The sequence below is a fragment of the Haemaphysalis longicornis genome, unplaced genomic scaffold (assembly GCF_048455015.1).
Source record: "Haemaphysalis longicornis isolate Haplotype H1 unplaced genomic scaffold, Haemaphysalis longicornis Haplotype H1 scaffold_4, whole genome shotgun sequence".
NCBI lineage: Eukaryota > Metazoa > Arthropoda > Arachnida > Ixodida > Ixodidae > Haemaphysalis > Haemaphysalis longicornis.
The window spans coordinates 82,628,335-82,655,816 of NW_027526361.1; the positions used below are offsets into that span (position 1 = coordinate 82,628,335).

The 27,482-nt window shown below is 47.1% G+C and overlaps 1 long non-coding RNA gene across 1 annotated transcript in view; it reads left to right on the forward strand.

The window, feature by feature from the left end:
- The first annotated feature begins 8,717 nt into the window (after positions 1-8,717).
- The window catches only part of LOC144180414 (uncharacterized), a 185,567-nt gene continuing 166,802 nt past the window's right edge, over positions 8,718-27,482 (forward strand). The window contains exon 1 of the long non-coding RNA XR_013324408.1: positions 8,718-8,766. This is a non-coding gene — a long non-coding RNA (uncharacterized LOC144180414). The remainder of the gene's footprint in view (positions 8,767-27,482) is intronic.

Below are 27,482 nucleotides of genomic sequence, written 5' to 3' on the forward strand. Positions count from 1 at the left end.
GGGACGCTGCTGAATGTCCCCAACTCAGCAGCGAAAGTGGGTGCTTTGACGTTAAAAACCGCCGAAGGTGGCACCAAACAAAAGCACACAAAGTGAGGGCAGTTCAGAAGCGAAGAAGCCGCCAAGACGCCGAGCTGGCAACAAAAGAATTGAATTATTCAGGCCTCTGTGCTTGTCTACTCGCCGGAGACGCAAGCACCGCGCGACCCACACCCGAATTCCGCTGACTGGTCCGGTGGGGATTGGTCCTTGACGGTTGAGAGTTTTCGACGATCATTGGCAAACGTCCCCACTTCGACGGTCGTCAATTCGGGCTGACGTCTCTTGTGGATCTGGTCTTTGTACGTGTGCTGCGTCGTCCATTCAAGTAAGGGTCACTTGGAGTTTTTTTTTTTTACGCTTCACTCTTCCTTCAACGGTCAAGTTTGTCGAAAAAGCATCACTCCAACGTAGCGAGTGGACAGGGGAGAAAGCAAACAAAAAACAAACGAATTCGGAGCTGTCCTAGTTGTCACGTGTTTTTTTTTTCTTTTTTTTTAGTGTGTGTGTAGATTTGAGCTTCACGTTCTCGCGATGAGTTGATTTTGTTAGAATGCGAAGATTTTTGTCGAAAATTTGGAGTCTGTAACTTCAAAGTTATGTCATCTGTGGTGATTTCGCTCTTAGCAATTCCGCATTTCTAAAACGTTTTAAGAGTTTAAGAAACTTCATTTTCTTTTCTTACCCGCCGTGGTGGCTCAGAGGCTAAGGCGTCGTGCTGCTGAGCACAAGGTCGCGGCAGCCGCTTTCTGGTGGAGGCGAAGAGCAAAAGCGCCCGTGTGTACGAGATTTCAGCGCACGTTAAATTTAGATCCCCAGGAGGTCCAAACCTGGAGCCCTCCACTACGGCGCGCCTCATCGCCTGCGTTGCATGGGCGCGTTAAACCCTACAATCAATCAATCAATCAATCAATCAATCAATCAATCAATCAATCAATCAATCAATCAATCAATCAATCAATCAATCAATCAATCAATCAATCAATCAATCAATCAATCAATCAATCAATCAATCAATCAATCAATTTTCTTTTCCAAGGGCACGGTTTCAACAGCTGTTTTCGCGATTCCCTTTATCGATGATCCGGCCACCCGCGCGTCCAGATGGACTCGCTTTGATTTTGTGAGGCCCGACTGAGCTAGGAAAAAGCTCTGTAGCGACTTCGTGTACCGATTTTAGAGTCTAGTATCTTAGTATCTGGAGTGCATTTTCTCGCCGCTTCACCAGTTATGCAAATGTCGCTGTCGATTTCGGCATTTGGCTAAAACCCGAATAAGGCATGCGAATACAATAATTCATTCTACTAAATTCAAAAGAGTAGCAATGACACCTACACTCCCTTGATTGCGAAAGCGTTAGCATTGACTTTGAGAAAGCATCCCTAATTACCGTCACATATACTTTTCTCGTTGCCTATTTTTCTTCGTTATATTACTACGAGTTGGCCATTCGCCCATGGCTAACTGCCTGTGGCTTGTTGCCCATGGCTATTCGCCCTTGGCCGATCGCCCTTGTTAGGCTTATTGCTAACCTTAACGTTAACGTTAGGCTTGACAGGTTTCCAAGTTGAAGGCCACAAAGCATCATCCGAGCCCCGTTATAGACAGCTGTAGTCATCGAGCGGCGGGGTTTTGGGAATGCTTTCTCGTCTTTTATACCAAAGGCGAGGAGTTCCATTGCCATATTTGTCAGTCCCTTCTAAATTATACACGCTCTTGCTCGGAAAACTCGCTTTGAAACTTAACCTAGAGGAGCAACCAATCATCCTCAGCGTTATTTACAGGCCTATGACTTCAGTTGCAGCTGCTTGCTTTTCCCGTGCCGTTAATCCAAATCCGCAAGAAACAAGCGAAGTATGGTAACGGCATCAGGTTCACCAGCCTGATCACTTGATAGATGCAGCAACCACCGTCTTGCTGTTGTAAAATATCAGTGTGGTGGTCAGGGCCACATGCGCTGAGCTCGCGTCGGAAGTAAACTTAGAAATCTCTTCCCATGGTGAAAGCTTAGCAGTTGCCCATCTAACTGCAGACCCTCCAATCGATCAGCAGTCCAAAGGGCGTCCGTGTCGTCAGAAACCGAACGCTTCAGGCGTGGCGCCAAGTTTAAATCACACCTAAGGAGATTTTTGAGCGTGAACGCTTAAGAATAAAGTATTGCGCTCACGCGGAAACAATAAAAAAAAACTTTACACGAGACAAAGAATATCCTGCTTCCTACATAATGCCTCCTACTGCGGCTCGAAAATGAGACTTGCGGAAGGACAGGCAGCCTATCCACAAGTTAAGTGAACCGGCTCCATGCACTGACGTCAAGTTAAGAAGACGAATCAGTGTTCACTAGTCAACCATTCTTGAATGGTTCTTTTTTATTGTTTTCTACGCCATTCTTTCTTCCGTAGAATCACGATATTTCCTTTCGTAATGCCCAGGCGATGGCTGTATTCCTAGCCAATTGGCCGCTGTCAGTGAAACCCGATCTGTTGATCCACGGGCTTCTTTTAGCAGGTGATGTTTGGGCTACACCGCTGCTTCAATTACGGGCGCACAAACAACAAAACACATGAGCACCAGCTTTTCCTTTGCCGCGGACTTGTAACGGTGCACGAAAGCTGTCAACGGAGCCCACGCAGACGACGTAATGACTGCGCCCCTTATTACTGAAGCCATAATAACAAGAGGGAATGAACCTCTAGACCATGTCGTTTGGTGTATATATTTTTTCATCACTGCCCCATTTCGCGCAGAAAGTCAAGAAGTACAGTTGAGAGTATGTCGGAAGACAGCTGAGATCTTTCTTGGCTGAGTAGAATAAATTTAACTGCGCATGGACACACCTTTATTATTGATTTTACCCCGTTTTTTTTTCTTGGTCTAGTTTCCTAACGTACACCAAGTTATTCCCACAAGTCAAGTCGTGCATGGAAATTCGTCTCTGTCGGCCTCTTCTGGTGTCTGGACGTCCCTTTCAGCTCTACCGCTGTGCTTTGCCTTAATGCGATACGCGTAAAGGTTGTAACCATCGTGTTGCCGTTCTTGCGCCAACCAGTTCCGCAGCTTTCGTTGTTTAGGCGAAAGCTTTTTGTGTCTCAACAAACGCAGAAACTCCGTCGGCGTCAACAGAAAAGGGAAACTAAAATGTCCTCCGCTGTGAAAATAAAAAAAGAACACATTTGAGTTCGTGTGGGATGTGAACCGCTGGTCTTCGGAGCAGGAACAGAGTGCGTCACCAGTGCGCTAACTCCCCCTGCCACGGATTGTAGGCGGGCCACTTTGTGCACATCTCAGCGATACATAGCGCGAGAAAAAGAAACAGAACGACAGGAGAGCACACAGACGCAGTCGGTACATATCAATCAATCAAATCAAATCATTTATAATCCAGTATCCAAATGACCCTGAAGTGAACACAGAAAGAAAACCACTAAGGCTTGACAAGGACTGCGCCCCTTTAACAATAGCGTACAGTCAATATATTCAGACATATGGCAGCCCGTGCTAACAAAAAAGATTGTAAAGATAAAAATTGTGCACCGTCTTCAGGTTTCCTCTGTGCACTGAAAGCAAGCAAGAAAAGGGAAGAAACGCATACGAGAAGTCACAATTTCACCAAAGCAAGAACGCGATAACGCTATAGCACTGAAAAAACGCAGAAAAGACACAGCACCCCCCCCCGCCCCCCCCCCCCCCCCGAAAAAAAAAAGAAATTAACTCTCCCCAAAGAAGATTATGCTGCAGTGAAATATACAGAAGTGCAAAAATATAGTAACACCGCAAGCGCAAGGGCGCAACAAATCACTTGGGCACCAAGAAAAATTTCAGAGCGACACTACAGGCAGTAAATTCCTGTGCCATATTATTTGTGCACTAACAAATTGAGGTGGTATTTAGTAAAACAGGCAATTGATAATACAGAATCTGGTGACCATAGTTCGTTACTTACTCCACCTTGGGGATTTCCCCTAAATCTGGTCGATTAACATGTTAGTCCGTGTTCGTGAAATTTACGTAAGTTGCGCACGTTTTCTTTTAATGTAAGATAGGACAACTTTGTCAAAAAGGCATCACTGTCTTTTATACCAATCTTATATCGTTTGAGGAGGATCATGTTGTGAAGTTCATGCACAGGATGCAGTTTTAAATGCCGGAAGACAGGCTCTGCGTGGGCGTCATAGGAAACATTTGCTATCAGGCGTACTCTTTTTTTTCATCATGTGTAACTTTGTTATGTTCTTTTTTGTCGTTGTTCTCCACACCAAGTAACAATAGCCAAGTTTCCATAAAAAGATTTATAAATTATACTCCTTGTTTTGTTGAAGAAAGAATCGTAGCCTAGATAAAACGCCGACTATTCTGGCAAGCTTATTTAGGACAACTTCTACATGATTGTTCCAGGACACGTGTCTTTCAAAGAGTACACCAAATCTTTTAATAATAGGCACAACTTCTACAGCTCTTGAACCGAGTTTAAGATTACCTTGACCCCGAAAGCATTTCTGTCGCGGTCGAAACAAAACTGCCTTCGTTTTAGTTGTGTTTATTGTAAGAGAGTTAACCGCGCTCCAGGAATTAATTTCATTTAGCGAGTGGTTGGCTTTGTTTATTAATTTTGCAATGTTTTTGTCGGTCAAAAAAATGCTGGTGTCATATGAGTAAATTGTAAGCTTGGTGCCATTATCAATATTTACGACGTGGTCAATGTTCAGATTGAATAACAATGTCCCGAGGGTGCTACCTTGTGGTACTCCAGCGTTCATAGACATTATTTTAGATGTGAAGTTTGTAACTATTACGTGTTGACGACGAAACAGTTTATCTGTTTTCGCAGAAAGTAGGGTCTTCCCATTACGTCTCCATGAAACAAGTTATTTAGATATTCCCGTTTCGCTTCTGGAGAAAACTATTTATCCTATTTCCTTGACACTTGAATGCGCGTAAATCGTTTGGTCCTAGTGTCGGGATAAATGTATGGTATAATTTGTTTTCTTCCCGTATTGCAATAAGGTGTTCTTGCGTGATGCATTGTTTCTGTGCCTTTTTGGCCCTTCTTCTCAACTTCAAGGGAAAGCATTGTTCATGGATGTTTCGAAAGCGTGCATAAATTTATTGGAAGATTCGTTCGCATCTACGCATTGAAGGACCGGCGTCCAGTCAACGCGGGGCAGTTTACCAGCAAAGTGATCCAGCGTACCAGACGACATGGTGCGGATTTATGCTTCTGGAGGGTCTGCTTGTGTAAATTCATTGGTGGTTTTGGAACTTTGTAGCAGAAATATTGGAAGGTGGTCACTTATGGGCGCAGTAATAGCTCCAGCAGTCACATTATCGGTGATAATGTTTGTTATGAAAAAAATTACTCCCACCTCCCCTCGCGGGAACCCCTGTGTAGATGCGACGCACAGGGGGTTCCGTTGTTGTTTCCGTTAGGTTGATTCTCCCATCGCGTGAAACGTGCCGTGAACCCCCTGCCGCGGCTATGACGCAACGTGGCGCGGCTATGACGCAACACAATCCAACACAATCCACTTTAATCGAATCCAATCCAATCCAAATCCAATCCAATCCAATTCATGCCAAGCCAAGCCAAGCCAAGCCAAGGCAAGCCAAGCCAATCCAATTCCCCTCGCGAGAGAGTGTTCGCTATCGGAGAGGAGAGGGCGAATTAATTAATTTGATGCCGTCGCATCTAATATCGGTGCTTGTAGCTGTGGTAACCTTAACACATGTTGGAGTGCGTATAACATTTGCACGTGCGTTGGCTTCCAAAAGTCTGCTGAAATCGGCCTGTGTTGGTGACGTCCGCTAAAAATCAATGTTTAAAGCTCCCGCTAACACTAACGAGTGCTGGTGCTCATTAATACAGCATATGTATGTTTCGCAAAATGCCAGAAACGAAGAAATATTACCGATTGGTAGTCGATATATCACAGTTTATACGTCACTACCAATTTGCACAGCTGTTATTTCGTAATCAGCGGTTGATTTAGAGAAATTATCAACGAGAGCATAGTTTTTCTTGTTTTTTGCCATTGACACCGCCCTCCTTTTTTAGCTTCCGATTCAAAGAGTACGAAGTGTACTTTGGGAGCTTGATAACTTCAGATTCGTCGCGATACCATGTCTTCGTTATGATTATCATGTCGAATTCAAGTTCTAGGTTAGTTATCAGCGCGTTTATTTCGTCTTCCTCATCTCTTGCTGACTACGCATTCATACAAATGAAAGAAGTGCACCTTCTGCACCCTCGTGAAAGAGCTACAAAATCAGCTACAGGAAGATTGTTTTGAGCCATAGTGTTTTTCTTTCAAAAGTTAATCGTTCATTGCTTTCTGACTTTACACCATCTTAGCTAGGTCGTTGGAAGAAGAAACGTGAAGGGTTCTAGTAGTCTCGGACTTCCTTGCAAACCGCCATCCAGCTTCCCGTTTCTTTGCCACCGTCATGCCAAGCAGCTTCTTCAGCGCCGGGCAGAGATGCTCATTTATGTATACGGTCGCTGAAGTGGCGTTGTCAAGCTCTTCAGCGGAAATGCGCTTTTTGAAGGCCGTGTCGAGCCCAGCCTTGCGTTTCGCACGGCTGACAAACGACACACGGCTGACAAACGATATGAGCGATACACAGCGCGAAAAAACAAGACGACAGGAGAGTACGCAGACACAGTTGGAACATGTCTGAGTGATACACAGTTAAAAAAACTATGGTTGATTCTTGTGTCATAGGGATCAGTAAAATATGAAAGTGAAATGTACAGCGAAATCTGCAGCTGAGCATGGTTGGAGGATGGGCGGCTGTCTTGCGGGTGTGCGTGGCGAGCGATGTCCTGCTGGCGGTTCACTTCGGCTAAGGTGTGCTGGCGTCATTTCCGTGACGGATATGGCGTCAGTGAAATCTTGTGGTATCACGGCATGAATCACTTTCGTGTTAAAATATAAAACCTGAAAACGAACCCTAAGTATAACGTACTCTTTAGTACTAAAGGTTGCTTCCCCGCAAGAAGACCATGTGCGCAGGGGTGCACCCTTTACAGGGCGCTTATTTCGTTGTACCGGCGTCACTTCCATGAGGAATACGACGTCAGGGAAATCTTCTTGTGACCGGGAATAAAACACTCTCATTTTAAAAAAAACGGACATCAGGAGAGCCCACAGACACAGTTGCTACATATCTGTGCGATACACAGGGCGAAACAACAGGACATCAGCAGAGCTCACAGACACAGGGCTGTTCTCTTGCCGTCCGGTTTTTCTTGCATTGTGTACCGCTCGGGGAGAAGAGATAGCCTGGCTCATGCCTTTGATGAATATGTGCCGGGACACAGTTAATGTAAACTAATAAAATGTACTCTAGGTAATGATACGTTAATAATGATTGATTATTTGTTGAGAGTAATGATTATTAAGGTGTTATTAGAGTGGAAGAGAAATTATGGCAGATTAACGTGAATTAAGAGATTTAAGTGGATGAAGATGGGTTAGGATATATCAACAAGAACTAGCGTGAATATGGTAGGTGAATTAAGGAGACAAGAGGAGATTTACATAAATTATAGTAGATTAAGATGGATTACTAGGAATTAAAGACTGCAAAACTGCGTCGCTGATATGCCGACGTGTGGATGAGCAATACTCGTCGAAATGGTATTCCAGGCATCGCCTTCAAAACACGAAGGCTCAAGTGCCTCGAAATATTTTTGTTCTTGCTTATCCCATCCTTCGTTTTCCTATCCGGTTGTATTATCGTTGTTCTGTTTTTTTTTTCTGGGATATCGGTTCGAGAAATTATCCGGGTTAGAAAACCCATTGCTTCCACAAATATCACTGCCTCTTGAGTAAAGTTGTAAACGGGAGCTCCAAATGGTTGGCCGTCCCCTGGAAGCCTTCATCTCGTTATTATCGACAACTTGTGCCCCTGTATACTGAGTTGGCGTCTTTATTTTTTAAGCAGAGTTTACTAATTGAGCCTGAGGACTTCCATACTTTCTTCCACGCACAGAAAGATGTCAGGGCAAAGTATCCCAGTGGTCTAAGCAATTCACCAAATTCATCGAAAATGTACGTTCCCAGGTTTGGGGGGGGGGGGGGGGGGAGGGGTTCGAGTTGTCCGTTGCACCTCATTTAATGATTTACGTAGCCGCATCAATTTTCGAGGTGAGAAGTGCGGCTTGAAAGTATCTACATCCGCTCGAAAATCCGCGGGATAAGGTGGAGAAGGACACTCGCACGTATTCATTGTTTTCTTCACACCGTTAAAATAATGCAGGCATTCTATTGCCCTTGGTATAAAAGTTATAAAAGTAAGTGCAGACAGTAAACAGGTATTCAACGCCTCTATGTGGCCTTAATGGTACATAGCTTGCATGGTGTTGCAATCACAGTGTGACGCCACCAGGCAGTTTGCCACGCACAAGTAGTACAGAACCACCATAAGGAATATACATACGAGGAACATTTTATACGGGACGATGGAAGGGTTTCTGTAATGTTTTTCTCTGTCTTTTTATCTTCAAATGATAAGCCGTAAATCGGTCTTAACGCATATAACATTCTGTTACCTGTTTTTGTAGCTAACATGCTGTTGTTGAATTTTACGCGCCACATAAAGGCAGCATTCCGGAGTTTCTCAACACGCTGCTACCACTTTGCCTGTATTAAATATGTACATCTTCCTCTCTCTACCTGCAGATTTCGCCAAAAGGATCGTCCCCTACGTTCTAGCGTCATTATCCTCGTGAGTATACGACTCTTGGTGCTATCTTTATAAGCCGCACGTGCAAAAAACCAGACGTTAGGTCGCATATTATCCGCGGAACTAAAAAATAAGAGTGTTAGTACCACGTTGCAATCGTTGGACGATGGCGTACGACGTTCCGTTAGTAAAGCGCGTAAAGCGAAGAGAGCGACTTCTTTCCACAGCGGGCACTTCTGGGTCTGTATCGTGATATTTACAGCCTCATCTTCCTGTCTGGCTCAAGGGGGACACGTAAAGTAAACGGGCTTTCGCAAGTAGTGAAAAAAATTGCGGTGCTTTATTCTAATTACCTGACAGTGTACTTTTACGCGCATGTTTAACGGAGACGCCGTGCGAGCAATAAATTTGGGTGCCACGCTTAAGAAACCGCTCACTTACATCTGAGTGGAGTTGAATTTACAGTTTAACGTTGCACGATAGCTTCCAAGTACTCTCAAGGATTGTTGTGCAATGTGTTTTAGACAAAGGGCCTGTGTGGCGCCTTTTTAATTTTGTTGTGTGGATTGTTTGCACAAGCCGAGATCTGCATGCGTAAAAAAAAATATTATTTTTACTTAGCGCACCTGTTAGAAAATTTCTAATCTTGAAGTGCACATGGGTATTGTAGGCTCTAAGCCCGCTTCATCCGACAATGTGCTTTTCTTTTCTTTCAATGTGCCTTATCTTATTCCAACAGTTGATGACGTCAGCTAATTGGCCGAACGTGCAGTTTTATGAAGGATACTGTAGAAAATATTTTGATTTCTAGATGCCAATGTTGTGTGTAGCTTCAAACGTTCGCTTATTCAAGCGCGAAAGTCTTTTTTACTCACTTTTGTCGTCAGGGTGACCCGTATTGAGGAACGTAAACAGGTCGTCCTGGATTACCCTACAGGATGCGCGCGGGGCATTCAAGGGAAGAAATATCTTGTCGCGGCATAAAAATGGATGCTGATGTCATTTCTCAAAGAATCTATAAAAGTAGAATCTGATTTGCGTTCTGCCTTAATCCCTCGCGCAGTACAACCAAAATTTCGTTCATATCCAGTAGATATAAATTGCTAATGCATAACTGCTGCTCATATTATTTGCACAACACTGGCTGTTTGTGCCTTCGCACATATCTTCCGCTGGGCTCATCGATGCCGAAAAGGTCATGCGGCAAGCGGTTAGGAGATATACTGGAATTCATCATTAGTTTACACTGGACCTACTCTGAACACAGCCCTCTCTACAGATATTCATAGAACCCTTGCGGACTGGACAAACGAAGTATAAACATTACACCTTCGGAATAAAGGAACCTGCAAGTCTGGTGCTCTGTGGCAGCATTACTATGAGCAGCCTCAAAGGTGCTTTTCATCGACCCAGGTCAAATGTTGGCATCACGTCCGATATTCTTTGGACAAAATATTCGATATTCTCCAGCCCATTACTCTCAAAGACGCAGCCACCGGTATACCCATGGCGTATTCAGCCCTTTTGGTGTCTAGACATAAATGCACGCTAAGTCAATAGTCACCATCCGAGGCAAAGCCAAACCAGCCCCCGTCGCACTGATGCCAGTGCGACGGCGACTGACCCATCGTTGTCCGACCTTACTCTTTTGATCAAACAGACTTTCTCGGCCGTTTGCACCCGAAACGTCCTGGGTGGTTTGCTACCTAGAGAGTAGAGACACTGACAGTAACGTCACATTATACACGTGATATATGCACATTCCAACCAACGTGTTTAGTTATCACTCTGCCTCGAAGCCCATTTTATACCATTTGACCATCAAGTAAGTCTTCTTTCGCAATCCTATCTCGAATAGCGCAGCGAAACAATTATTTTCATCGGCGGAGCATAGTTTGGCGAAGCCCCGAAGAATTTATTCGGCGTCGAGTTTTACAGACTGGATTCAACGTAGACCGTTCATATTTGCAACAACGGCGGTCAGCGAAGCCAACAGTTCCCGTATTTTGTCTAGCATTCCGAATTTAAATTAGCTCTAAAATTTATTTGCAAGCGGCGCAACGTTTTTGCATTCTTTATTAGCAAAGGCTTAGTTAAAGCAACCCGGACTGCAGAAACCAAACATTCGGACTAATTATTGTCAATGTTCATCTTTGTCAGCTGATATCAGTTGACTAATTAAATCTTGCACTCGTCACGTCGTTGTCTTTCCTGGAACGCCGTCTTTCACACCACGTCACAGAACCAATACAATGTGTGACAAGTAATAAACCTTTTTCTACTGACGCTGTAGAAACTACGAAATACAAAGCAAAAAAGAGTTTTTTTATGACCGTCAGTAGAAATATTTAGAAGGAAGGCCTTTATTTTACCTCCGAAATCCTATTTTTTTAGAATTACTTAAAATCTTCCCTAAAACACCTTGTATAAGCACTTTATAGATAAGGTCGCAGTGAACGCGCAGGTAGGCAACTTTGAATTTTAAGCTAACTTTATTTTCTTCTTGCCTCGTAATCACAATTGGCACAATAGGGAATTCAAATGAACGTGCTTAATGCGAAATGTGGGATGAGGGTAGTTGCTAGTTTAGTTTAGTTTGTTTATTAAACAAAAATGCGGCAGATAAGAACTACTCAGGCCGTTCCACTCAACGTGAAAGCTGACGGAAGTGCCGAGAAAGTGATTTCCCATAATGGGCTGTAGCGCCGTTATCTGCTCACTGCTACTACCGAAGCAATTCAAATTTCCCGCCACCGTAGTGCTCGCGCGACCCCTGCCTGAAACTGCTCCAGCGGGGGTTCTTCTTTTTGTGCTTGTTTTTCCTCCCGCACGTGCCGCGTTGCACTGCCACTTTGTTTCGTTTACTGTCGTAAAAATTCCCCGCATTTCCCCGAGGGGAAGAATGTGAAAGTGCGAATGCACGAGTTGAATTTGCGCGGTTCGGTAATGTTCGCGAAAGAGAGATCACACACACACACACAACTACAAAGAAAGAAAGATGCATTTATTCACAGACACCTATTTGTGTTGTCGTTGTACTTGATTGCTAGAGCGGATCTCAGCTTTGAAATTTTGTGTCAGTACTCCTTTACGCGGGTGCATTAGCCCTTCTCACGCCCAATTCCTGGCCAATCCCCCACGTGGGTATGTGCCATGTCAGCGGCCAGGCAGCGCGCGCCCATCTCCCCCCGTTGCCAAGGAAGACGAGGAGATTCCTGGCCAATCCCCCACGTGGGTATGTGATGCGGACATCGCCGGTGGACGCAGGTTCACGGTCGCTTAAGAAGTGCATTGCACTTAAAAAACAACCGAACGAGAGTTCCGAACTAAATCAACGCGGGTGCTGCTGGTTAATTACATATATCTTGCGTCAAATGTACCTGTAGATTTTTTTTTTTTGCGCTAAACAACGGCGAGATGTATGACAAGCGCCAGAGTTTCACGAGTTTCGAACGGTTATGACTTTTTAAACCGCTTGGTTTTCGAAGCCTCTGCGGTACGTCCTACGACAAAGCGCCGGGCTCTACTTGTTTCCGTTAATAGAATGCTATGTTGGGTGAGTTGGTTCATGTTTCCAAAAAAATTAAAAAGAGCGCAATGGACAAGGAAAGAGAAAGACAGTAGACTAGACGAGCGCTCGTCCAGTCTACTATGTTGCACAGTCGTCGCCCATTGCGCTCTTTTTAATGTTTTTGGTTCCGTTCAACTGGCGGCACCGCCTGATTCCGGCAGTCGTTTGACATCGACCGTTACAGCGAGCTGCGACGGCAAGGCGAGCGCCTAAAGTGTTCTGAACTTAAAAATCATGCACCCCTCCGCCTAACGACGACGATGGTTGAACGCGAAGCGTCCTCGCGGTGAGTTTTTTACGCACCAGGTACGCACCACTTTTCTAGAATACCCACCGCAAGTCTGAGGTGTACGCTCCGTAGGCGCAACGCTTGGGTTTGGGGTACACGGCGCGAATCGGTACCTGCTGCTTGGCGTTCGCTTCGACCATGTCGAATTGGAGCAATCGATAGATACCGGCTTCGTAACGGGAGGGACACAGGTTCGATTCCTGACACGGGAAGTGTTTTTTTCTTCACTTCACGCACGATCGTTCATCATCATTGTCAGAGAAAGTTGGCTTTCCTGCGAGGTGTATTGGCGTGCAACTGCATCAAAGAGAAGAAACTTAGAGAAAAAATATTGCCTTGCAAGGCATATTTGGCAAGCCCCCATCCGAATGAAAAAAGCTTGTAGTGACATTTCGCAGAAAAACTCGAGCGCTATAAAAAAAAACTAAGTATAAAAAACTAAGTATAACGCGAGAAGTCAAGGGAGGCATAACCACAGATTTGTTTAAGGCAAGAAGACATATGGAAAAGGCGAGGTCGCTCTAACCCCTCGATACAGCTCACCGGTGCGTTGTTTATGACCCCTTACCAGCCCCAATATGTTCTTTTTTAATTGAGTCGGTTCACCTACCAGCGCCGCAGCTGTCACCTCATAGTACATGTCACCTGTCTGTTGCACCTTTTTCTTGCGCAATAAACACGTGCCTCTGCGCGGCCAACTACTCGGAGCCACCCTAGCGATAACCCAAAAGAACTTACTTCTTCCTGAGCGTGCCTGATATGACAGCCTTGTATCTATCCGGAGCATCTAGAAGGACATTTTAAATTCTTTACATGCTCCCCTCTACTCAATCCCAACCCGCTATCGACGCACCCGCAACCCCGAAACACTTCTCTTGTTTTTTTTTCACATGACCTGACTCCTGCTTCACTCTTTCAATTCAAGTCTTAACCCTGAACTGAAAGGTGCCGCCTGCTTTGGCAGGCTGTCACTTCCCGCTATATTTGCGTTGAATTTTGCGTCGAGGGCTTATTGCGAAGCTTGCGTTCCCTTGCAAATGGTATCGTATCGCCGCTGCCACGATTATGTTGTCCTAGGCACCAGTCGAAAATAAGCCGGGAGCTAGCCCTTCTTGTATATTTTTTGCACTCGAAACCGCATCATGCGTGAACCTCAGACTGTTTGCCCATAACAGCGACGCTCTTGCTTGCTCAAGGAGCGGTGCGTGTGCGCTCATGTTTTACCTTCAGTTTAGTTGGTTTAGTTTATATATCCCTCAGTTTGCCTTCTTTCCTAATACCCGCAGTGCCACGTGCGGTTATTCCGGGCATGTGTGTTGCAGTCTTCGAGGGACGTGTGATTAGGTTTTAGGCTTACGCAACAGGGGCTGCCTTTGCGTTCCAGCGGAGCAAGCGTTATCGGGATACTGGTCAAATATTTGGTGTCTGCGGGTGTGCTCTTCGGGCGTGTCCCTGCGGCGAATGAAATCATTGAATGTCATTCCGCCCTTAATGCAGTTTCTCGGTCTAGGTAGAAGCGGGATGGGATGGCACCGTTTGTCGTATGTCCTGATTTCATTGTTGGAAGGTCGCTAATTTCAGGCCAGTTTCATCCTTTTTTTTTTGCAGGCCGCCGGTAAAAGATAAAAAAATAAATGATTCCTTTTCAATCCTGTGTATATAAGACGAGAGAAGGGAAGAGGAATGCGCATGCCGTACCAACTGCGTATAGCTAGCCAAGCAGTGCTGCTCACTTTCACCGATGGCTTAGCTGTTTCAGTGCTTCAAAGAATAGAAAAAAAGCTACGAGAGTTTTACTATTCCATTACAAGGAATACCTTCTCTTAGCGCGGCACAGTGTGTTCAGCGCCTCCAGCCCGGTGAGTGTTCGTTGCCAGTATCGCGAGGCGCGCCGACCCGACAACCATCGTCTAGCACCGTTGCCGCCTGGTAGACGGTAAATACCAGTTCAGTTGCGGTGGAATACCCTCTTCGAAGGGCACGCTATATGTTAGTGATTGAATCTCTCTCTCTCTCTCTCTCTCTCTCTCTCTCTCTCTCTCTCTCTCTCTCTCTCTCTCTCTCTCTCTCTCTCTCTCTCTCTGGAGATTTAAATTCCGGGTATTTCAACTGTGCTTCATGGTGCAGCTAATATCCTGACCATGGGGAACGCTCTAAACGCAGAATTATATTTATTGTCCCAGATTACCGCAACGCAGGCCGTAACTGTCGGAATTTGTGGTATTTATGGCGAGCCGCGTACTCTAAATTAAGTCTCAGTGAAGGACGTGTAGGGACTAACGTTCAAACCTGAAAGAAGCAGTGGTCGGATATCCTCGCGACTGACCTTTAAAGCGGTTAACATGCCTAGCTTGCTAAGCCTAAGCCGCTGTTGTCTTTAAAACCCTAGCGAATATTTTCTACCAACGGCATTTACAGGATCAGTGGGATGTCGCGCGGCCATTTCCGGAAGCAAATCACGAGGAAGCAAAGCTGCACGGCACTTAATTGTACGCAAGCTATGCAATGGCTGTGGCTGTCTTCGATCGCTCGCTTTGCGACGGGGGAAGAGCCGTCTGTAGAACTTCCTTCAAGCGGCTGTTTAGGGGTCTTTATGCAGATCCCGATACCGCCCAGTTTGGCACTAATGCTCCCTTGCCAAATGGGCTGCCCATCTTCTGCTGCTTCTGATTTCGTTTCTACGCCTCTTTCCTAACTTTCTTCGTGATTCTGTAAGGCCCAGTGACGTCCTCCGCGCTTCGTTCTGCAGCGGTACTTGCATTAATAGGTCGACTGCCTTTCGACATCGCCCCTAACTGCCGCGCGGCAGTTCGTTGGGAATGCGCATAGAGAAAACGCTTACTCCTGGATACAAGCTCAACTGAAAACCATTGGCCGTTCCTACAATGCCCCTTGCTTGCATTGTGCAGCGTTTCCTACCGCGGTGATCGTTCTTGTTTTTTTTTTTTTTCTTTTTCCCTCCGAGAACTCATCCTGGCATTTGGTATGGCCCCCTAGTTCACCCCTAATTGCTCGAGCCATTCTTCTGTGCTCCCACTAGGCGCTTAAAAGATGCAAGTTATTGTTCTGTTGGCAATTAGGATTTGTGCTAAATATAAAAGCGACCATGTGAAGCCTAAACTGCGGGGAAAGAGGGGAAAATCATGGAGGGGATACTTTTCGCAGGTTTTACGGCGCAGTTTTTTTCCCAGGCAGGGTCCAGATCGCATAATCAAAGAAACTTGTTCGATGTTGCTTTCAATTTTGTTTTCTTTGTTCGCCCTGCTAGCACTACAACGGGATGTACACTGCAGGGGCCTAAATCTATTTAAAAAGGGCCGTCGTTTTGTAACGACGTGGCGGCGCTATGCTAATGCATGTGTCCTTAGGTTCGCTGAAGAATTCGAAGCATTGTTTGACGACCACAAACCCCACCCTCCTACTCCAACCCCGCAGCCAGGACCGTGTTACGCCCTCTATTTCCACATAAATGCAGATTGGAACGAAGTAACACCTTTATTTGTTAAAATTGCGTAAATGAAAATAATTGATCGACGAGAATTAAAAAAAAATGTCCAACATTACGAACCGTGTTTGCATAAAAAAAATGCCGATTTGGCTGAAGTAACACCTGTAGCGGCTATAACAGCGCAAATGGAAATAATTTGTCGGAAAGAATTTATACATACCAAAAAAACTTGGCTATAAAGAACTCACACTCTAGACAGGCGGCATAACAATGCTAAGTAATAGTAGACAATTCTCTGAATTTCTTCAGATTGTTTTACATTGGCCTGAGAGGTTTGTGTAGCTAAAACCTTTAAAAATGACAGGAGGACGAACACCATTAAAATGAGAGACATGCGAGGAGGCCTGCTTGAGGTTAACCATGCGATTACCTATTCCGCAGCTAAAACAACGCCAATGTAGCTGCCTAAGATGAACTATATGAACGAAACGGGAAAGGGAACGGGGATGGAGTTGGAGCGTTTGAGCGCATAGGCTTTTTTTTTTTTTATCTCGCCTCTCTTCGAGAACTTTTTTATTTTACGACCAGTTTTGTCTGATTTGCTATATAATAAAAATAAGTCCAACGTGTATCGCTACTTAAATAAAACACTGGTAGTCTTGGGTATGCGTTTACATTTTGCTTGAAAATAAATATACCTTCGACTTTGCGGACATTTACGAGCCGGCCGTGGGAGCAGTTTCAGTTGTTTGGGACGGTCCAGATTAGATATACACTCAGTGAAAGCTCTTGAATTCAAGCTTTAATGATTCAAATTTATGCATAGTTCAAAGTGTACGATTTGTTCGCCAAGTCTCCACAGAAGTATAGTTATAAAGAAGCCCGTTAATTCGAACCGGAGTTGGTTCCACCACGGATAAATCGAACACACGCGCCAGCCCGCCTGAGCCCTGGCGCCTGGCACACGGCCATAGAAACGCACTCTGTGCCTACGCAGTGTTGCGAGCCAGGGTAGCGTGGTCGAAGTGGACCGTGGTTGGTGTCGTGCCGGGGAAGTCATGATGACGAAGTTGAAGGAGAAGAAAACTTCATATACAAGTATTTACATCTCGCTATCAGAGAACGGGCAGTGCGCTCCTGCGAGCGAGAGATTAAATAGGCGCGTTGGGTCCGTTCCCCTTCACCCTTCTTTTCGGCTGACGTCAGGACGCACCAATCACAAAATTCATGGCACTGATAGTAGTGCCCCCCCCCCCACACGCGCGCGCGCACACATACACACACACACACACACGCCCACGCACACGCACACGCACACACACACGCACGCACACACACACATGCACACACACACGCACACGCACGCGCACACACACACACACACACGCACACGCACACACACAGATACGCACACGCACGCACACACACGCACACACGCACACGCACGCACACGCACATGCACAGACGCACACGCACACGCGCACGTGCACGTGCACACGCGCACGCGCACGCGCACACGCACACGCACATGCACACGCGCACACGCACATGCACATGCACATGCACAGACGCACAGACGCACAGACGCACAGACGCACCCGCACACGCACACGCACATACACACACACACACACACACGCACGCACGCACGCACGCGCATCATTGTCATGCCACGAAAAGGGCATGATAACTATGCGCGGGCACGCCGCCGAAGCTTGCAGTGCGGGGCGCAGCAAGGATTGTCAGCACCGCCGCTGGCCGGTAGGCGCTTGAGGGGCCTCGAGGTCGCTGAAAGGTTATTGTCAAGCAGTTGCATAGTTCGGCACTGTAAACACGCCGGGTCGTGGAAAGTCGCTGAGGGAAGACCGGCAGCAGGTTTTTGTTGGTTTACCCAAGCGCTGAAGCCGGCTTGCGTAAGAGCATCGCCACAGCACTAAGTTGCGTATTACGGAGAAGGCAAGATAAAGTACAATCAATCTTAATACCGCATGGTGGAAATTTTGAAAGACGCATTCTTTGCAGACTACATCGATCGGTGAGGTCGCGGTAGTGTATGTGGTGTGCTGACAGATAAAGTCATTATGTCTGAGTCCAGAAGGGCAGAGCCTAACCTGTGACTGCCAGTGATGACCAGGAGGACCACGACGAAGCATAGGGCTCCCGCCCGCTGAGAAGTCATGGCCGGATGGAATGCCACGTGCCTCTTCCTCAGTTTTCAAAAAAAGTGAAGGCGAATATTTCCCCGCTACATTTGTTTATTAGAGCAAAAAGCGCCCTAATAAACGTGGCGTCTTGGCGGCCATGCTAGCCGGCAAGACGCAGCCGCTGCGGCAGGTTGAAGAAGCGGTACACGGAAATTATTCGCAGTTTTACCTGTTGTCGATAGCACGCTAACCTCCATGCCGCGTGGCTTTTTCTACCAGGGGTGCGTCGGTGCTGCTCTATTTCCCGCGGCCGTTTCTGGCAAACTATGTGAACTAAATGGTAGGAAGAGGTGTTTTAGAGCTTTTATGCTCGTAGGCTCTCATCTCGCCTCTATGCGACAGGACGCACAGTTTTTAGTGCAAAACAATACAACGTGCATTCCTAACTACAAGAACAGTTGCAGTCTCGTTTCTTTATTAAGATCTTGCCTCCAGGGTGCCTCATATTTTATTCGCACTGAGTAACTGACATGTACGAGCCGCCCATTACCACAAGTTTTGGTTGTTTGGACCGTCTTGCCAATATGTACCCATGTTCAAGCATTCTTCCGCATTGGCCGCAGGCTCAATCGAGTGACAGACAGACAAATACACAGGAAGCCCCGCAGGCATGGACAGACGGAGCAAGTTTGTTGCGCTGAGACAGCCCAACAATGTCTATGATCTTTAACGATAAACCGAAAATAGAATGAACGTGGCACAGCTGCTCACGTGCCGGTTCCACGTTCACATGTCAAACAAAACGCTTCTAGGCCGGGCCACGACCACGTGCACAGCTAGCCTCCGACTACGTGGACACTGCTAGTCGGCAGGACGCAGCAGGTGCAGAAGGTAGAAGAAACCGGAGAAGGAAGGTATTTGCCATTTCACGCGGCGACAAGAACATTTTAACCCTTCAGGTCGCGCTGCTTCTTCTCTTAATGGTGCTTTCCGCAGACGCTTCTGATCGAACCTATTCAACTACGGCGTTCTAATGCCGCAACACACCGGCTAGGGGAAGGAAAAAAACACAATCTGCGTGGTTGTCATGATGTAAAGTCAGAAGTACGGCTGTTCATTGTTCTCGCAAGTACCGGAACTGGCAGAGGGCAGGTTTCAGAGCACGTTGTGGACGCGCAATTGACTAGAATCATTTGTGCATGCCAATTATTTTGATAAAAATGCAACTTACAACATTATGCATCACCTTCTGAGGCATCGTCTGCTCCCTCCAAAATGCAATTTCGAAGTTTTGGATGGTCTTCAAGCGCCCCCATATGATTCACTGTTTAATCAAGGCACCGGAGTGCGTGACCAATTACCGCAGCTTCAGAAGCAGCAGCTGCATCCCTTGCGTACGTCCTGCATGTTGTTGGCTACATAAACCGTTAGCATAGTGCCTCGCATTTGGCTTATGGGATGCAATCGGGGTGCTACAAAAGCGTTCGTCACAGAATAAGATGCGTGCATGGTTTCAGCTCAAATTTTACCGTGCGTACCACCACCACCACAATTTATTAGCAGTGTGGCACAAAGGCCTCCTCCATATATTACTATGAAGCAGTATATGTCTACTACCCCCCCCCCCCCTTCCCCATTTTTTATTACTCGGCGCCGCTTCGTGGCCACTACTCGCCACCGCTGATCCCCCTCTCACACCGTTATTCCCCTCGCCAACACTCATGCCTCTTTCACAAATTCCGCAATCGGCTGACAACGGCGGTAGCGCCGTTATCAGACGATTGCAAAGAATTACACATAAGCGCGAATGGACGTAAAAAAAAAAAACCCGCACCTCCCCGAGGGGGATTGTGAGGATGCAGAAATGCATTGGGTGCACCGATGAGTGTGATGCGATTAATGGCGAAGAGAGACGCGAGAGTGTGAGTGTAACCATTTATTTTTTTCTTTTCCCACACCCGTCATTTCCGCTTCGTTATAGAGAAGCGTCTTCGAGACCGCGTTGAACGCAACCGCCAACTGCAGAGGATCGTTCACGTCAAAGTCGTCGGGAATCGTTTCGAACTCACCGTCAGCATCATCGACGTCGTCTTCCTGCAGTTCCTCTCGTTCGCCGCCGTCATCGAAGTGATCGAGCCGACTCCAATCGACCCGAACGTTGATGGCGCGATACAGCGGGGTGTGTTCCATGTGCTTGAGCCAAGCCAGGATGTTGCCGCGCTTCACCAACCCGCGCTTGTACGTTGCCGGACTCATCAGCCTCCGCTTGATGTGAACGTCGAACGCAACGTCCTCGGGTACCATGCGAAGAAGGGACCGCACAACCTTCGATACGTCGATGGGCACATTCACCGCCTGTCCCTTGATTCCAAACTGCCCGTTGCCTCGAGTCAGCCGCCTGATGCTCATGAAGGGGAGTCGAGGCGCGATGAGCCGCTCTTCGACCGGGTTCAGATCGGGAAGATGCGCCAGCCGAGGAGGATAACGGTAGCCAAAACTCACGCAGCCCTCCTCTTCGCAGCTTTGTTGTTGTTGTTGTTGATCCTGATAATTAATGGCGCATACCCAATCAGGGGATCGGCCAAACAACAGAGGATTGTAAAAATGAATGGTACTCTTATCAATTCACGACACGCCTAGGAAGGATAATTTAGATCAGTTGGTTTTGAGAAGAAGAAAAAAAACTGGAAAATTAAAGCGAGGATGGCCAATCTCAATCATAAAGAGAATCGTTTAGAATTTTCAATGTAGCGCAGGAGAGCAGAGCATACATCCCGGCGGCAAAACCCCGTTTCGGATGCCCCGAACGAATGTATAGCCGGCCCTGTTAGTGATATCCCCAAACTGCAAAGCGGCTTTGTCTTCTTCTCCTTCTTCTTCTTCAGCGGTTCCCCTACGGGAAGATGACGATGGTGGTTGAACGCGAAGCTATCTCGTGATGAATTGTTTGGTTGCCCAATCCCTAGGAGCATCATGCCAGAATCATCATCAGACGCGCTGCGCACGCCGGCCAAGGGACGCACGACAACCCCCGACTATAATGCATTTCTGCATAAAACAACCGAAAGCCGCCGCAGCCGCCGTGGCCGCTTCAAATTTCCCCTCGCATAGTCATAGGTGCGAATACCTCCCTGTTGGAGAGCCACTTGTCCGGTTGCAACGCCGGCGTGAGCCCGTAATCCTACTTCACCTTGAAAGGCTGTCCCAGCGACATTTTCGCAGGTGTATTTCACGCCTAAGTGTGCGCCCATCACCACTTGCCGGTGTATGCGTGCACGGGTTAGTGGAAGGAGTAAAGCGTTCATGCACAGAGGCGCTTCTTTTCAGTACCGATGACGTGCCCGTGGTGCTGTTTGGAGATCTAAACGTGTAAGTCTGATGGCTCAATGTGCCCTGTCAGCTGTCTGTAATCGAGAGGTTTGGGTCTGGGCTGGTGTGTTACACAGATGGTGACGTGCCTACGACGGGGGACGGCAAAGAACAGTCACATTTGTCCACACTAGAATAAACCTCTAGGCCTTCCAGGTTTAGCTCGCTATGGGACGGACGCTTGTTGTTCGCTTGTAGGAAGAGCTGAAATTGTAGAAGCGTCGGCCTGAACAGAAGGAGGAATAGGCGCGAAAACATCGAAAAGCCGCTGCTGCCGCGGTTGCCTGCTTACGTTCCAGCTCTTCGAGTAGCTGCAAATCCCTCCCCGAAGAACGGCAACTTGCCCGCTTGGAACGCTGAAGTGCGCAAATATTATTTCTTCAGCTGAAAGGTCTTTCAGAGAGACATTTTTTTGCGGAGTCTTTCCCTTCTAAGCACGCGCGCATAATTGGTTGCCGGCGATGATCAGTCCGTTGCGCTGCCGTGAAGTTTAAACGCGGACGTCATACTGCCAAATTCCCAATGTCCGGTGTCCTCAGTTATCAGTTGGGTTGGGTTAATGTGTTACACATATAATATGATGCCTGTTATGCGGGAGTGTAACAGACAGCTCAATGTTTGTCTGTCAGACTAACGCTGGGGTCCCTCCGAGTTTCATTAGGTAATTTGCTAGGAAATACAAAAAATCGCAAATTACGAACAAACGTTTATTTTTTTTTTTTTTGCGCAGGGTCTAGAATGTCGTCCCACGGCACTCCAACTGATCGCTGCAGGCATTGATAGAGTGCCGTCCGACGACATTCGAATATTTAAGACTACGCTAGCACCGGCCAAATCGTTTGGGGTAGTAGTGTAGAGAACCAGTCTTAGCTTCTTGATTCCAAGGGCGGGGGTTCAGGACCGACTCTTGCCTCAGTTTTTGTCTCATCTTTAAATTGAGCTATAATTTTTATGGCTTAGGTTAGTTTTGGTGTTTTCAATAATTTATTTGTCTGCGTTAGGTCATGTTATGTTATGTTTAGGTTAGGTTGCCTAGCTTTACGTTATCTAGGGGTATGTAGTGCCAGAAGCGCCAATTTTGTTACAATACGCCGGTGGACGTCGATTAGTGGGGTGAGTATAATACCGTCGGACGGAACTCTAGACAGGGCTTCTGTTTTATGCAGTCCTTCGGCTGCACCCTGCTTCGCAGGACACTACAGGGCACTAATTTTTTTCATATAGTTCTATCGCAGGTTTATTAGTGTTTGCCATCGAGCCTTCCTATTTCGTACTACCGTCGGGTCTTCTGTCTTATACATTTCCCTTTCCAGCAGTTGGCGCTCCTCCGTAACCCGACGGTACACTGGTTGCATGCCATTTGCTTTATGTGACCTGCCCAACATTAAATCTCCGTTCACTTAGACGTGGAACATCTTCCACCGAACCTGTTCAGTAATACAAGACACAACTTCTACACGCATGTAGCGACGCCATCCTCATCGTCTTCGTCTGCGTCACAATCATCATTATGAACGAAATTGCGCCAGAACTCGCTTGGCACACGGCCTGTAGTGGCATCCTCCTTTGCAATGCTTCACGCTACAATGTCACAGCCGTCGCAACCTCAATAAACGTTCGCTCAGCCACAGTGTCTTGTCGGCAGCCTACACGCAAAAATGGCCTGTGGTGAATAGCGTACCCCGTTCCCCTCTCTCTGGACTTCCTACCTTGATAGCAGCTGCAACATCGCGTCTGACATCACTATCCAGAACTCTTCGTGTGACCCTAGCGAGCGCCGCAACCAAACACGGCACATAGCAGTGACAATATAGCAGCGTCTATATTGTCCAGGCACCTTTTGGGAAGTCAGGAAATATCAATGGAACTAACTTGTGCCTCTCCCCTGCGCTAGGGCAATCATGAGTCTTTCCCGTCCTACCGGCAACTGGCTTGTCCTAACGTCGTGGGTTGTGTGGCCTTAGACACACTCTAACGAGATCAGCTGCTTTGCCTCAAATAGGCCACACATTCAAAATACAAGTTTGCTTTATTTGAAAGATTTAGTATTTTATAGCAAAAGACGGTTTGTTTAGATAGAAATTAACATTTTAAGCCGAAATTTTAATTATCCAGCTAAATCGTCTTTCCGGGACGTCGACAATGACGTGTCCAGAGCAGGGTGTTAGAACTAATGGCAGCCATCTGACCAGGGCTGCTACCATTTCACAGACGGTCGTTTGGTCATCTTGTTTATCGCCCAGTTCCCAGATGACGCTACAATACCGCTGAAGCGCGAGCGTTTGTACTTTCCTTCTGGCCGGAATTCTAAATCTGCCGTATTTTTATTAGGGTTCATAGTAATAGTTTCCTGAAACGTAAGTTATGGCTGGACAAATATGGTCATTTAGGTGACCGGGCCGTTTATGTCTGTTGGTGAGTCTTAGAGAAGTCCAACGCGTCCGATGGGTGCCACTGTCAGCCGGAAAAGTGCCGCACTAACTGCCTCGGCGTTTACGTGTTGGTTTGTAACTTTAACTGTTCACCACGCAATTCTTGCTTCTTTAATACAATGTGCCCTAAACTTAAGCGCAAAAAGCTCGTTTGGCAAGCATATGAGCTCTGCCTAATTAATCTGCGTTTGCTTTTGCCGGCCTCAGCCAATCGCACAGCTAGGCATATGACATCATAGGTTCTGTTGCTGGAAATGAGCTAGTGGGTCTCATGGCCATTCGCTTCTTTTCTAATTATATAGCTTATTTGAGTAAAGTCTACGTTAAAATTGCTGTCAGTATGATTCTAACGAGACAATGTTTCGAATGTATCAAACTAGTGTTTTGTCTGCATGGTCCCTTCAAGGAACCAGCCACCCTGCCTTATCGCAGAGGAATTGGAGGTTTCCCGACAGTCCATTGTTGTGGTGGTGGGATAGTCTATATAACAGACCTCCTCTTTTCGTAAGCCTGGTTTCTGGTTCTATGTACTTAGCCCAATAGAGGAGTAACGCCATTAGCTGGAAGTTAGCTAGAAGTACTGTTGAGACGTTCTCCACTGCCGAAGTTTTTTGTTGCTGTTAATCTCGGTGACGGGGTTACATCCCATCCACACTCTGTTAATTATATACTCTTACGGGGATGCTCATACCATTGAGGCGATAAAGCCGGGTTTGTTTACAGGGCCCAGGGGGCGATATTTCTTTAGGGTGAAGTGGGTGCGCGATGTTCATCAACGGTGCCTCTTTTTTTCCTTCGTCTTTCGGGATGCTCGCAGACAATTTGTCTAATATGCAGCCCTTTCCATGTACTCGGAAACCACAATTGTCACGTTGTCCAGTCACGTAACATTTCCCTCTCCGTAGACAAAACCAACTGAGAGAGTCACTCAGCAGCACGCCCTTGACAAGTCTTCAACCGCGTGACACGCACTTGTACTGGTCACAAATGAAATGACGTAGGCGCGTTAGGACGAAAGCCCTATTTGTCTGTTCGGCCGAGTTCGCGTATGTAGGAGCTGAAACCGTTGATAAACGCTCCAGTATAGTTCACTGATGCCCACCGGAATAAGGTCATCACCTGATAACGCGAAATTCCTCGTCATTGGGGTCCTGGACCGCCTGCAAGCACAAATGCATTTAATGTTGAACGGGCAACCAATCGAGCGGGCTGCCGACAGATGGGTACGCATACTTAGCGTGCCGATGCATGAAGGAGTAGCAACCGAGTGGCTCCGACAGCGGAAAATTCTTTGGAAGAAACAGCTTCACATTATTCAGAAAATCGGAAGCCGCTTCGGAGGCGCGACAACGAAAGTATTACGCACCATCACACAGGCTGTTCTAACCTCTAAGGCCTGTTATGGTGCAGAATGCTTCGTCCTTGAAAAGGTCCAACTCCAACAGCTGGAAGTTCTCCACCGTGCACGACTCAGAAATGTTACCGGCCTACCTAAGCGAACAGGCGTGGAGGAACTTCATCGTTACGTTCGTCTGCCCTCACTTGAAGCTATTATCAAGAGGACCGAGGCATACGACACAAGGGGTGAAGCCACCCGCGTGGTACACCTTGGGCATAATTTGGCTGCCCTTCACCTCGATGGGCTTCCCACGCAACTACGGCCCGTTGTTGCACCGTGGGACGACGTCTCAGTTCTAGGCCAAAATCCACTGCCACTCTCATGCAGCACAGAATATCACCAACAAGAGGCCGCAGCCGCAGCCGCACGTGCCGATCGTCACGAAGGGGCATTCTTTACTACTGCAGTGCTTAATGAAAGAACACTGCGTGCAACACTGGGGTTTATTGATGGCGTTACACGAAAGTCCCGCACAGTTCAGTTCCCAACCGCGCCAGAAGGTGTCGCACCAGTCTTGAAGCCATCCTCTTCGCTGTAAAATACATCGATTCTATCCACAGCGCTGATAACACGGTAAAGTTTACAATATTTACGCCAAGCGTGAGGCCTTGGCTCGGCTTGGTTGGACCCCACATGTGGGAACTACGTGTGCCGAAATCGAGGCCATCTGTAGTCAATTGAAGGACACCAGGAATACAGATGTGCGGGTTGACTGGGTACCAGGCCACAAAGGCGGGACTGGTAACGAGACTGCTTACGCGTTGACGAGCGAGCATGGGTACACTCCTTTCCAACCTCGGCTACCCCTTCCCATTCTCAAATTGCAGTCCCCACCCAGTATAGATCAAAGCCTCAGCCAAGGAAGTATCCAAGCGCGGGTACTGCGGACTCTGATACCGCATAAACCTGCTCCATTGCCGGCAGGACTTCCACGTAAGCGGCAAAGTTCTCTTTCACAAGGTACGCGCGGGATCCGCACTCACCGAACCACCATCTGCCTGCTGACCAGGATCTACCGCCTGCAACATCCGTTAGCTGCGCCTTATGCTGCACAGGGGCCAAACCCACGGTGCATCAAATCCTGTGGGAATGCCCGGCTCTACAAATGCAACGGCTCAAATACGTTCCGCCAGGTCTTCGGCGTCTTTCCGACTGGACCAACCCGGTGCAGTTCTTCAATACATGGCGGAGGCTGCTATCGCTGTAGGAGTTTACCCGCTCCACAGGTGTTAACCGTCGCATGTAACTCCTCTCAACCCCCTCTCACCTTTTTTCGCGCACTCCACCGTGTCATCCGTGTCCTAATAAAGGTCTTGATTTTATTTCAGTTGATAACGCGCTTGGGCAAAAGTTGGTGCTGAGTGGAGGGAGGGGCGGTGCGGATCTAGGGAAAACGGCAAAATGCCTGTCTCAATTTGCTGAAAGAGGCTTTGCATATAGTAGACACGGTGGTTTGCGAGCGGCAAGAACCATTTTACATTACCCTAAGAGTTATATCTCCTCGAACATGAACAGTACGCCGCTAATTGCGGAGTTCGGAAAACTTTGAAGAGACTGCAGCATTTTACTCGTACTTTGCATACGAAGGCTCAGATTAAGAAATTTCGCCCTTCAGAGCAGCGGGTGTCCCAATTTCTCGGCCACATTTCGCCGAAGCAAAACAGCAGAGAAACGTTTCACTGTTAGGCGTTTCACTCGCACCGAGTCCAGGCTAGCACTTTTTCACGATTTCAGAAATCGTCCAAGATCAGCGCCTTAGAGGAGAAGGGCGTTCTAAATTAAACTTTTTCCCGGGTGCAAAGGAACTTCTACTTTAGCGCCTCCCTCACTCCGGGTTCTCTAGAGTGCTGTGAAAGTTAGCGCTAAATTATCTTACGAAAGCACCATTTCTCACAAAGTTCCAGCTGCAGCTGGTATTTATTTTTGTTCTCTTCTGGCACACGCACGTACGCCCACTCCAGAGCGACGGCGCCACGGACGTTAATTTGGTTCTTCGCCTTCTGACAGAGAGGAACACGGAAGGATGAACGGAAGGGCTTACCGGCGCAATCAGGAACGATGAAAATCGGTAAGAAGCGCCGAGGGAGTAGAATATATGCACTCGCG